The sequence below is a fragment of the Typopeltis vanoorti genome, chromosome 9 (genome assembly GCF_054136105.1).
Source record: "Typopeltis vanoorti isolate ZY-2024b chromosome 9, IOZ_Tvanoo_1.0, whole genome shotgun sequence".
NCBI classification, from domain to species: Eukaryota; Metazoa; Arthropoda; class Arachnida; order Uropygi; family Thelyphonidae; genus Typopeltis; species Typopeltis vanoorti.
The window spans coordinates 111,630,000-111,639,986 of record NC_143557.1 but is presented as its reverse complement, the minus strand read 5'-3'; positions in this window follow the sequence as shown (position 1 = coordinate 111,639,986).

Below are 9,987 nucleotides of genomic sequence, written 5' to 3'. Positions count from 1 at the left end.
AACGTTTTTTTTCCCTAAGCCTTTTTTTTTTTTTTTAGCCGGTTCCTCTGTTGGTGAACTTCTGGCATAAGCAGTGGGGCCTGGCTTCCTCACCTTCTCTCCTCTATTCCCTCGATTTGCAAAAGGGGTTAGGACTAAAAGAGTTCCAACAACTTCCTTTAAAGAATAAAAAAAGATATACAGGATTTATTTTATTTTCTATACTAAAACTTTATTAGTGGTAAGGTATTGGGTTATGCAAAGTGTGAATCAACATTTGCAAAAATGAATTTCCTGAAAACATATCTGAAAAAAAATTGTAGAAATAAATGGGAGTTTTTTCATTAATCAGCGCTAAAATATGCAATTAAACTTAAATAGTCTATAAAAAAGAAATGAAAATGGGAGTTGTAAAAAAATCTTTTTTTCCTCTTCCTAATAAGGACCTAGAAGAAAATTAATTATCATTTGGTCTAGAAGTAGTTTCACAATTTTCCTTGAGGTATCGGGATGAGCGTTGTTATGTGAGACAACAATTCTCTGGATTTACTCTAAATCCTTAGCTTCTCACTGCTGTAACGTACACTTTTTACCGTTGAATCCCATTCTTGATAATGTCCAAGGATTGGTGCTTGTGAATCCCGGAAAAGTGATCATTGCTTTTCTCGCTGGGGCGGTTGAAATGTGAGCTTTGACATGAGACGTGGTAGACTTCCATTCTAAACTTCGTCGCTGTTCCTAATGGTCAATGCGTGTTTCGTCTAGCAAGAATGCGCCTTAGAAAAGCACTGTTTTCACAATATCATTTCAAAGAACGATTACCGATGCTGAAGCGGTTTTGCCAATGCTCATCATGTATACACTCTCACGGTGGAATATGTATGAAATGATCTGTTACAGATTATTTCATAGACATACATCATGACTAATCGCATTTGGAATGCCACATCTTTTTTAGTGTCGAGAATATGTCGAAATGTTTTTTTCAGATGTTCTCATCATTGATGTAGATGAGCGTCTTGATCGTTTGTCAGTGACATGTGGTAGTCATTTTTGAACAAGTAAGTCACGTGCTTTTCTGCAACAGAATTCTGCCAACTACTTTCTACCGAGTATTTACTCGAATATAACTCCCCCTCGCGTATATTTCGCACATCGTAGATTTTACTTTACGAAAAAATAAATTAAAAAGTTTCGCATATAGTTCACATACGAAAAAAATTTAAAACGTTAAGAAATATGGCAGTGTTACGTTGTTATGGCAGTTTCAGATATTTTGGAATTAATTTCACCTCAACAATCGTCGATTTGCCTTTGTCGTTGAGTCGCGTGATCTTTTGTTAATACCACACCAATCATATGCATAGAGATGAAAGCAACCAGTAGAGGAAATGTGGGAGTGAGGGCATCGACTTCTACTCCATCTTGGATTACGCGGGGGTAATCGTAAGATTAAGAGACCATCATTAGAAGTGTTGCGCAACTAGATTCTGAGAGCTTGGGACATGATTTTGCCAGAAATAATTAATTTAATTGTAGAATGATTGTTGCCAAAATATTCAAATATATCGCGTGATGAGGTTGCGGCCGATCGCGTAAATAATGTTTATAATTAAAATTTAAATGCATTCATTTTATAAATAATGTAAGTAATTATAAAATGAATACTGAGGATTTAATTATAAACGTCAATTTAGTTTTTCCTTGTAAAATTTAGTTTCCGAAAATCTCCGCATACATCTCGCACCACGATTTTTTAATTTTAATTTTGGAGGAAAAAGTTATTCTATTTTGATGATTGCATTCATTAAATAGAATGGTTCACGCATATAATTCAGTAAAAGAAGTGATTTATCATGACCAAAAGCCTCACTTAAACAATGAAGGTTCATATTTACTGCAGCTTGCACATTTAACAATAGTATCAATAAAAAATATTAATAAATAAATAAAGCATTATGGCTGTTTTTTCTGTCATTCACATATATTTTCTGTATCATTTTCTGTACTTCAGTATACGTATAACGAGTAAGTACGCTTTCTCTGTCACAGTACACAACGTCATTTGAAGTTGTTCGTGGTATTCCTATCGAAATCAGATGACAAAATGCTTCTACACAACTGGGAACCTCCATAGCTTAGTCGATATTGACGATGTCCTTTGTTTGGAAAGACCTTACTTCGAATCCCACCCCCGCACGCGAACTGACATTCGGGCTTTTTACCGAAGGTGAGTTAGCCAGTCTCGGTCTCATATAGATGCTCCCGGAAATTAGTGTTTTTCACTCGCTAAACAGGCACAAGTAGCAAACATAATACACTGATAATTTGTGCTTGAAGGAAGCATCTAAAGCAGGGATGGGGAACCTTTTTAGTATCAAGGTGGAAAATTGCTAATTTAAAAACTTCCGCGGGTGACTGGTAAATTTTAACTCATATATAGTGTATGTAGTGTGCAATATATATCTTACCAGACGTATGACGATCATATTATATGTAATATAGCTATTTTTGGTTTTGTATATTTAATTATTTAAATTTAACTAAATTTAATTATAATAAATTTAAATTATTATTAAAAGTCTTATAACGAGTGCTCTGTCTCTTGTTAACTGTAACTCATTGTCTGTATGGTTTTTCCTGATTTCATCATCATCTAAGAGGCTTATAAGGCCCACATTATCCGAAATTATGAGAAAATTCAAAGCTAACTTAAGACATTAAGTTACAAGTATCTTTGGCCGTTTTGCCTAGTTGCAGTATTTTTTCTGATTTACTTTTCTTCAGTTATCTGTTTCCTACTCACGTAAGCAGAAAAATGTAGTTGACTCACTGATGACATTATTTTGTTTATTTATTTTGTTTTGTTTTTGTTTGTTGAGACGATTAACATTTTTGTATTCACATAAGTAGATGTTTCTTGCAGTCTCTCATAAATTCATGAAAATTCAACTTCACATCCAAAAGAAAGGAGAATGATAATGAAAATTTATAACATTGATAACCCTAACGGATTGAATATGTAATATTTCAATCGAAAGCAGATATAAAATAAAATTCGTGATTAAGAGATGGCGCTGATTCAAAATGTTAATTTTAAGTCATAAAAGTTTTGATGGAAATTGCAGTTTTCCATTCTGTTAATAAAAATAATTCTGCTAACCACAAGGACTTTCGAGAACCTAACTCCCGAAGTTGGTTAAACTTATATTTGTATCAGAAGCATTTTTTGATATTTATTATCCTGTTTGGCCGAGTGGTTAGCGTATCCGCTCTCCCCCCAAAAAAGGCTGTGGGTTCGAATCCCACCATAGGCATAGATGTTTGTGGTTGTCTGTGAAAGTGGTAGATGGCGTTGGTGTAGATGATGAAGGTAGTTGCGGTTGGTGGAGACGGAGAGCTGAAGAGTAGGTAGTACCCTCCCTCGATGAGTCTTTGGACTCCCTAGAGGTGTTCTGTAATAATAATTAACTTTGAAAAGGGGGGGGGTGATAAAGTGACGTAACGTTTATTTTATAATTCGAATTGCTAATTATTTACTATCGGATGTCAAATTAAATGGTGAATCTATGTAATTTTGAATTGCGTAGTATCAACTGGAAAATTTTAATTATTTTGATATTTTAGTTGTAGCTAATATGCCTGGTTGGTCGAGTGATACTGTCTCCGCTTATGATATCAAATGAGTAGCCGTCTTCGTCGACTTTTCTTGCCTAGTATGAGCCCAAAACATTGAAATGACTGGAAAAAGTACCATGTCGGATCTGTAGAGTAGGGGAAATCGAAATATCTAATTCTTGCTACCCACATACCACAGGTTTTAACCTTTCGTGGGTGAGATTCAAGTTAAATTAAAAGTAAAAAAACAACAACAACTAAATAAATACAGCAAATCCCTCGATTAGTGAGCCTAATGCGTTCTTTAAAACAGGCGCATTAATCGAAAAAGCACTAATCGAGTATAATAACCTATGGGGAAAAGTATAATTCGTTCCTCAAATTTCTTTTTTGAACCTTAATTTTTTTTATAAAAGAATCAGGATATGTCTCAGGGCCTAGTTTAAGGAAAACCATGAAGCTGAAAGACAATAAAACATATTCAATATAAATTTTATTATTGTACTTCTTAACAAAGAATTGAGCTAACGTAGTTTGGAGGGCATTTTGTTTCTTTTTTTCATACAACCAACGGTATGTCCCTATTGTCTCTTCTACTCTTCTGCAAATTTTACTGCTTCTCTCTTTATCAGGGTCAGCCTCTAAGCATTGTAGTTTAAAAACTTCGATTGTACGAAAAATATTTTCAAATTGTTTCTGTGACATCTCTTTTGGTTGACTATCGGTGGTTGAATTTTCTGTGCATCTAAATTTAGCAGGTCGGAATCGCTAAATTCTTCAGAATGAGATTTAATACTCTTGGACGTTATCATTGAAGGGGAGGAAGAAATGAAGGACGTACGAATTGGTCGCTAACACGCGAAATCACGTGCTTTATAGATAAAATTTCCCAACGTTATACAAGCAAAATAGTTACCACTTTAAAAACTACAATGATCATAAAAGAGAAGTTAATTTTCCAACCTGTAATAATAAACAACTCATCCCAGAAGACGGACTGATTACCCTATTATCGGAATGGATTCATTCTCCTTTTTTGTGACATGCGCAGAAGTGTCGAAGGGTCTCGAATCTGTGGGCGTACTATAACAGACGACATCAATTTTGGCGGTAAAAATTTGGAACGTACTGTACATGGAAGTAGTGTAGTATGCCATTAAAAATAACTTTGTAAAATGTTTTAAATCGGTAACTAAATATTTCATTCTAGAGAGTGATTTTTTAAAATAGTTATAAAAATGTATAGATAGAAAAATTTTTAAATCTTGTTTTATTTATTTTTAAGATGTATATAGGCACACTAATCGAATTTGGATATCGAAAAAAAAAATGACGCACTAATCGGGGGAGCACTAATCGAGGGATTACTGTAAATAAATAAAAAAAAAAACATGAATTGGATGCTAGACCTCTTACAATAAAAATACAAAAAATAGCTGTGTGTATTTGAAAACCGTCACCTGTCCAGTTGACGAAGTAGCACGGTACACTGAATAAATTTTATCAAACAGAAATCAGGTTTTCTGACCTCATTTCATTAGTTATTTCACTTTTATATCTAGCGTTATTTGAACATAAAAAGAGAGCAAAAACAAAAGTAAGTTAATATTTTAAGCTGCGAATGCAATTTACTTTTATAATGGCAACAGGATAAATTAAACAGTCATGAATTTGAAATTATTATGATTAACGTAAATTCATTATTATTATTATTTATTCACATAATTGATACACAATCAAAACATTTAAACAACAAATATTATTTAAACAACAATTTGATTGGTGAATATTCAGATTCTACCCAAGAATCTAATAGTCCGTCAGGTAGAGTCGTAAATATGGACTGTTGCAAGTAATGCTACTTTTTGTAGGTCATATGGGGTCACTTCGTTGATGTTTAATTGCTGTAAAGTTGATGGCTTTTTTTGAAATTGTGCCAAGTGCACCGATAACTATTGGGATAACTTTAGTGTGTTTAAGCCACAGTCAACTTCGATTGCCAGATCTCAATACTTAGTAATTTTTTCCAGTTCTTTATTGTAATGTTTTTATCACTGGGTACTGCGATATCAATAATCCAAACCTGTCGAGTCGATGTTCGATAATTGTGATGACAAGTCTATTGTGTTCCAAATGCTGATTAGTTTGTATTATAAAGTTGTTATTATTATTATTGTGCCTGTATTACCCTGTGGAAATGGCATTTATTTCCATTTGGAGTACTAGGCAACCCGAAGAAAGGCTGTTATAGGTGCAATTCTAGTCGCTGAGCAGAGGAATTTTGTCTTGGCCTTTCTTCTGCCAGTTCCTGAATTTGTCGATATTTGGCATGGGCAAATTACGGTTTCCTTCCTGGAAAGTTGGGGTTTTAATCTCGCATCTCAAAAAATCGACCGTGGAGCTCAATCAGTTTATAAGCAATAAACCGATGTCGTATTATCTTTCTCTCTGTCTCTCTCCTGAAAGGATTGGTTCATTGATAGCTTGGGCTCATTATCAATGAAAGCTGAACGATAGAGAATGACTGCTCACCTATCTTCAAAGAGTTGGTTCCTAAGGAGTTCCACCTACTTCTTTGGGGAATAAAAGGCATTACAGGATTGTTATTATTATTATTATTATTATTATTAGTAGTAGTAGTAGTAGTAGTAGTAGTAGTAGTAGTACTGGAAGCTGCAGCATACAAGCACCTGTAGGGAGCCAGGGAAGATACTGAGTTATTGAGGGAAGATAGGTCACATAAATACCTATGTATTCATTAAATCTTTCCTCTCTCTCTCTCTCAGAATATTCCCTAGATATGCACTCTGTTAAACTCCATAATCATAGCGTTTATGATTATGGAGTTTAACAGATTTGTTAAAATCTGTTAAACAAATTTGTATTTTTCGTTTTTTAATAAATTCAAATATGCGAAGCTTACCCTGAAATTCTGTTAATCTTTCTTCATAAATTAATTTGCAATATCAATCTTTATATATCATTACACTTAGGTACATGTCGTGTAAGTGTAATTTTATACACTAGATGGCGCCATCGGTTCTCCATTGTACCGAAGGTATACAGTATTTGTTCTCTGTCACAATAGAAAAGCACTGTTTTGTTCGCTCGCTTCTGAGTGCTATTGTTTAAATTCATTTCTCGTGTGTTTTATTAATAACCAACTTTGTTACTCGCTGAAAGAATTATACATCACAGTTTCTACAAAATAATGCAAGTATTTCAAAGGTAAATTATTTATGGGATCAAGAAGTAAGCCACAAGAGTTACAAATATTGCAAATGACAATCTCCACAGTTCAATGAGAGTTCCATGTGTATTTCGGCATACATCCAACCTAGTGATTGAGTTCTTGCCATGTACACATAGAGGTAAAAAAAATTGCAACAGTGAAGGAGTTACGAAGAGGAAAAGGAAAATTATATTTTTCTATTAACCATCTTTTTGGGAAATGGGTACTCAATTTTGCAACACAACGTTTCCAAATTACTGTACTCCCAAGTTGTCCAAGAACAATTAGTTAATTATCGTATAATGATACAGCGGCCGTGAGTTCCCTTTATGGGAATGTACGGCACCATCTCAGCCCCCAAAATTTTATCCGGGCTCTGGAACCGGCATAGCTGAGGAATCAGACCTATGGCTGGGTCAGTATTCCTGACTGTAAAATAAACTGGCGGAAAAAAACCCTGCTGTCCACCCCCAAGACTGGCTAACTTGGCTATGGCTGAGGAAGATCCTTGAGCTCCTCACGTCGTCGGCGGGAATCGAACCCAGGACACTCCCTCTCCAAGCATATGGTTGCAAAGCGCAAAACTACTAGGCTAACCGCGCAGACTGTCCAAGAGTAAAATTTTCTTTAAAAAAAAGAAAAGAAAGAAAAATGCATTTCAGATACCATTCTTTTGTGGAAAGTCTGTATAAAGCAAGCTGTGGTTGTTTGAAATTATGAATGAAGAAGTTTAGACATTGAGGCCTTTGTATTGTCTTTAAATTGGGTATGTTCATCTGGCCAGTTTGTCTGTTTTGCGAAATGAAAATCCCGTTTCCGGAAGGAAAAATCCTCCCATAAATTTATGGGAGGATTGTAAACGGGATTCGAACCCAAGTCTTGCTAATCAAATAGCACGATCGATACTGACTGAGCTACAGGAGCTCTGAATATAAAGTAGGTTATGCATAGAAATCATCTATATAACAATCCATTTACCTTAAACAGATCCGACCTTGCAAACATAATTATTCCTACCATCTTACAATAAGTAACATCAACTGAACTGAATGTCCGAAAGACAGAAACGCCATATGAGTGCAACTCAATCTGAATTCAAAAATATATAGAGTGGGAGTTAGTTTAAGTGGTTATCATCATCATCACAGATCTTGGTGCAAAACTCAAGATGAATGCTGACGTGACGGACTCTGTCTCCGTACTCATCTTGTATCGCGAAACCGCAACGCCCTCTACCTGTTCAATAATTATGCTGAGTAAATATTTACAATATTTATCCAAGACCCATAGTGTTGACAGCCTGCATTCATGCTCACACTATTAGATATCAGTAAATAACACTGAATTAGTTTATATCTTTTTTTGACATCAACATCCAGAAGTAATTCGACATCCGGTAATCAGCTTACAATAGCAACTAGCTAGTAGATTCGGTTCTGGATCCAGAGAGATAATACTCCCCAAACGCACTGCTACTATTCTTACAGATATCCTTCTATAGCTCAGATCAGCCATATTAAACTGCGACCTTCCATCTTCTCCAGACCTTTCAAGTCAGTAGGTGCTTATAGATCATCAATAGTACTATCCTGAAAGGTCTAAAATATGTGCTAAACCTCTTTTAATATTACGTTTTAATATTACGTTTCATTCAAGGGACGGGGGGGGGGGAGATGACGGAACCAATAAAGACATGGTAGTTCATTCTGATATCTCAGCTAAAAACTTTCACTCGACTCCACATTTGCCAGAAAAAAGTATATAGCGATAAATCAGCGTCAGGCAGTAGCGCACTCAGGATTTAATCTGAGGGGGGGGGGGAGGAGAGTTGAGTATACGATTTGAGAATAAATACTACGCATTGCATGATCTAATTGAGCATCTGCAATGATCGGTAATTCATAAGTAGTATAGAAATAGAAGACACGGCACAACATAAATAAAAAAATAAATTTAAATTAGAAAAAGATTTTTGGAAAATTTTCTAGTGTTTTTTTAACATTTTTCTTTGGGAGGGCCAAAGGCCCCTTGGCCCCACTCTGGATGCGCCACTGGCGTCAGGTAACTTGAGCATTAGCTCCAATATTCCCCTGAAGAAATTGCTTCAATGCATAAGCATGAAATCTTATTGATAGTCGTTCAAGACAACTTTTTCCTTATACTACAACATGCCAATATAAATCTTTCAGAAGCTCCTCATCAATTACCTTTTCTCACTTGAAGGAAAATGTCATATATGGGCAACCCGAGTCAAAACCAACCAATTTCATAGGGGAAAAAAAAATACTTCAAAAATAAGGCAGTATAGACCGAATTACATTTGGATACGAAATAAATAATTAACTAAATAACATAGAGGTCTATAGCAGCCTCACATTAAGCCATTAAAAAAATCGTGTGTATGTGTGCGTGCGTGGGAATGGAGAAATAAAACAAATTTCCTCCATAATTCAATAAAAGCTTAGATTAATCAATGCACATAAGCATGTAAATCGCTTCTGCAAAACAAATATCCGGATGTTTTTATTTATTTATTTAAGGTCTTCTGGGATCCGGCTGATCCTAGAAGACCTTTAAAAATCCTACTTTAAGTGCTGTAAGAAGCGTTCTCCAATAGACTTTCACAGTCTTTGACTCCTTTCGTAGCATGTCATATATCTCAAGAGGAGATCAGAGAGAGATCTTCGAAGCTAGCAATCGATTTCTCCAATCTTCACAGATCAGTAAATTATTTCTAATGTAACAGAAGGCTGTCAAACTTTTTTTTTTTTTCCCCAGGATACATGATAAACTACACCTAATCAAAAAACTTATCACACTTCTGACATTCAACATGAAAACATAACCCTAACAAGTCTAACGCTCTCTAACTCAGAACATGAGTATTTTTCTGAAATCTTGAGAACACCTACCACAGAAAGCAGTCTTCTATTTGCATGCAAATAAAGAAACACCAGCTATGAAGAGTTCTTGAAAAAATTATGCAGTAACCTGCTGTCGAGGTGCACCCAAGGATTCGATTTGAAAATCAACCAATCAGCGTGTACCGATGACGTCATTATCATAACACGCAAAAAAAGAATGCACTTTGAAGCTGAAGGTCAATTCAAAACAAAAATAATTGTTTTAAAATGAACTGATTATTGCACAAGTACAAT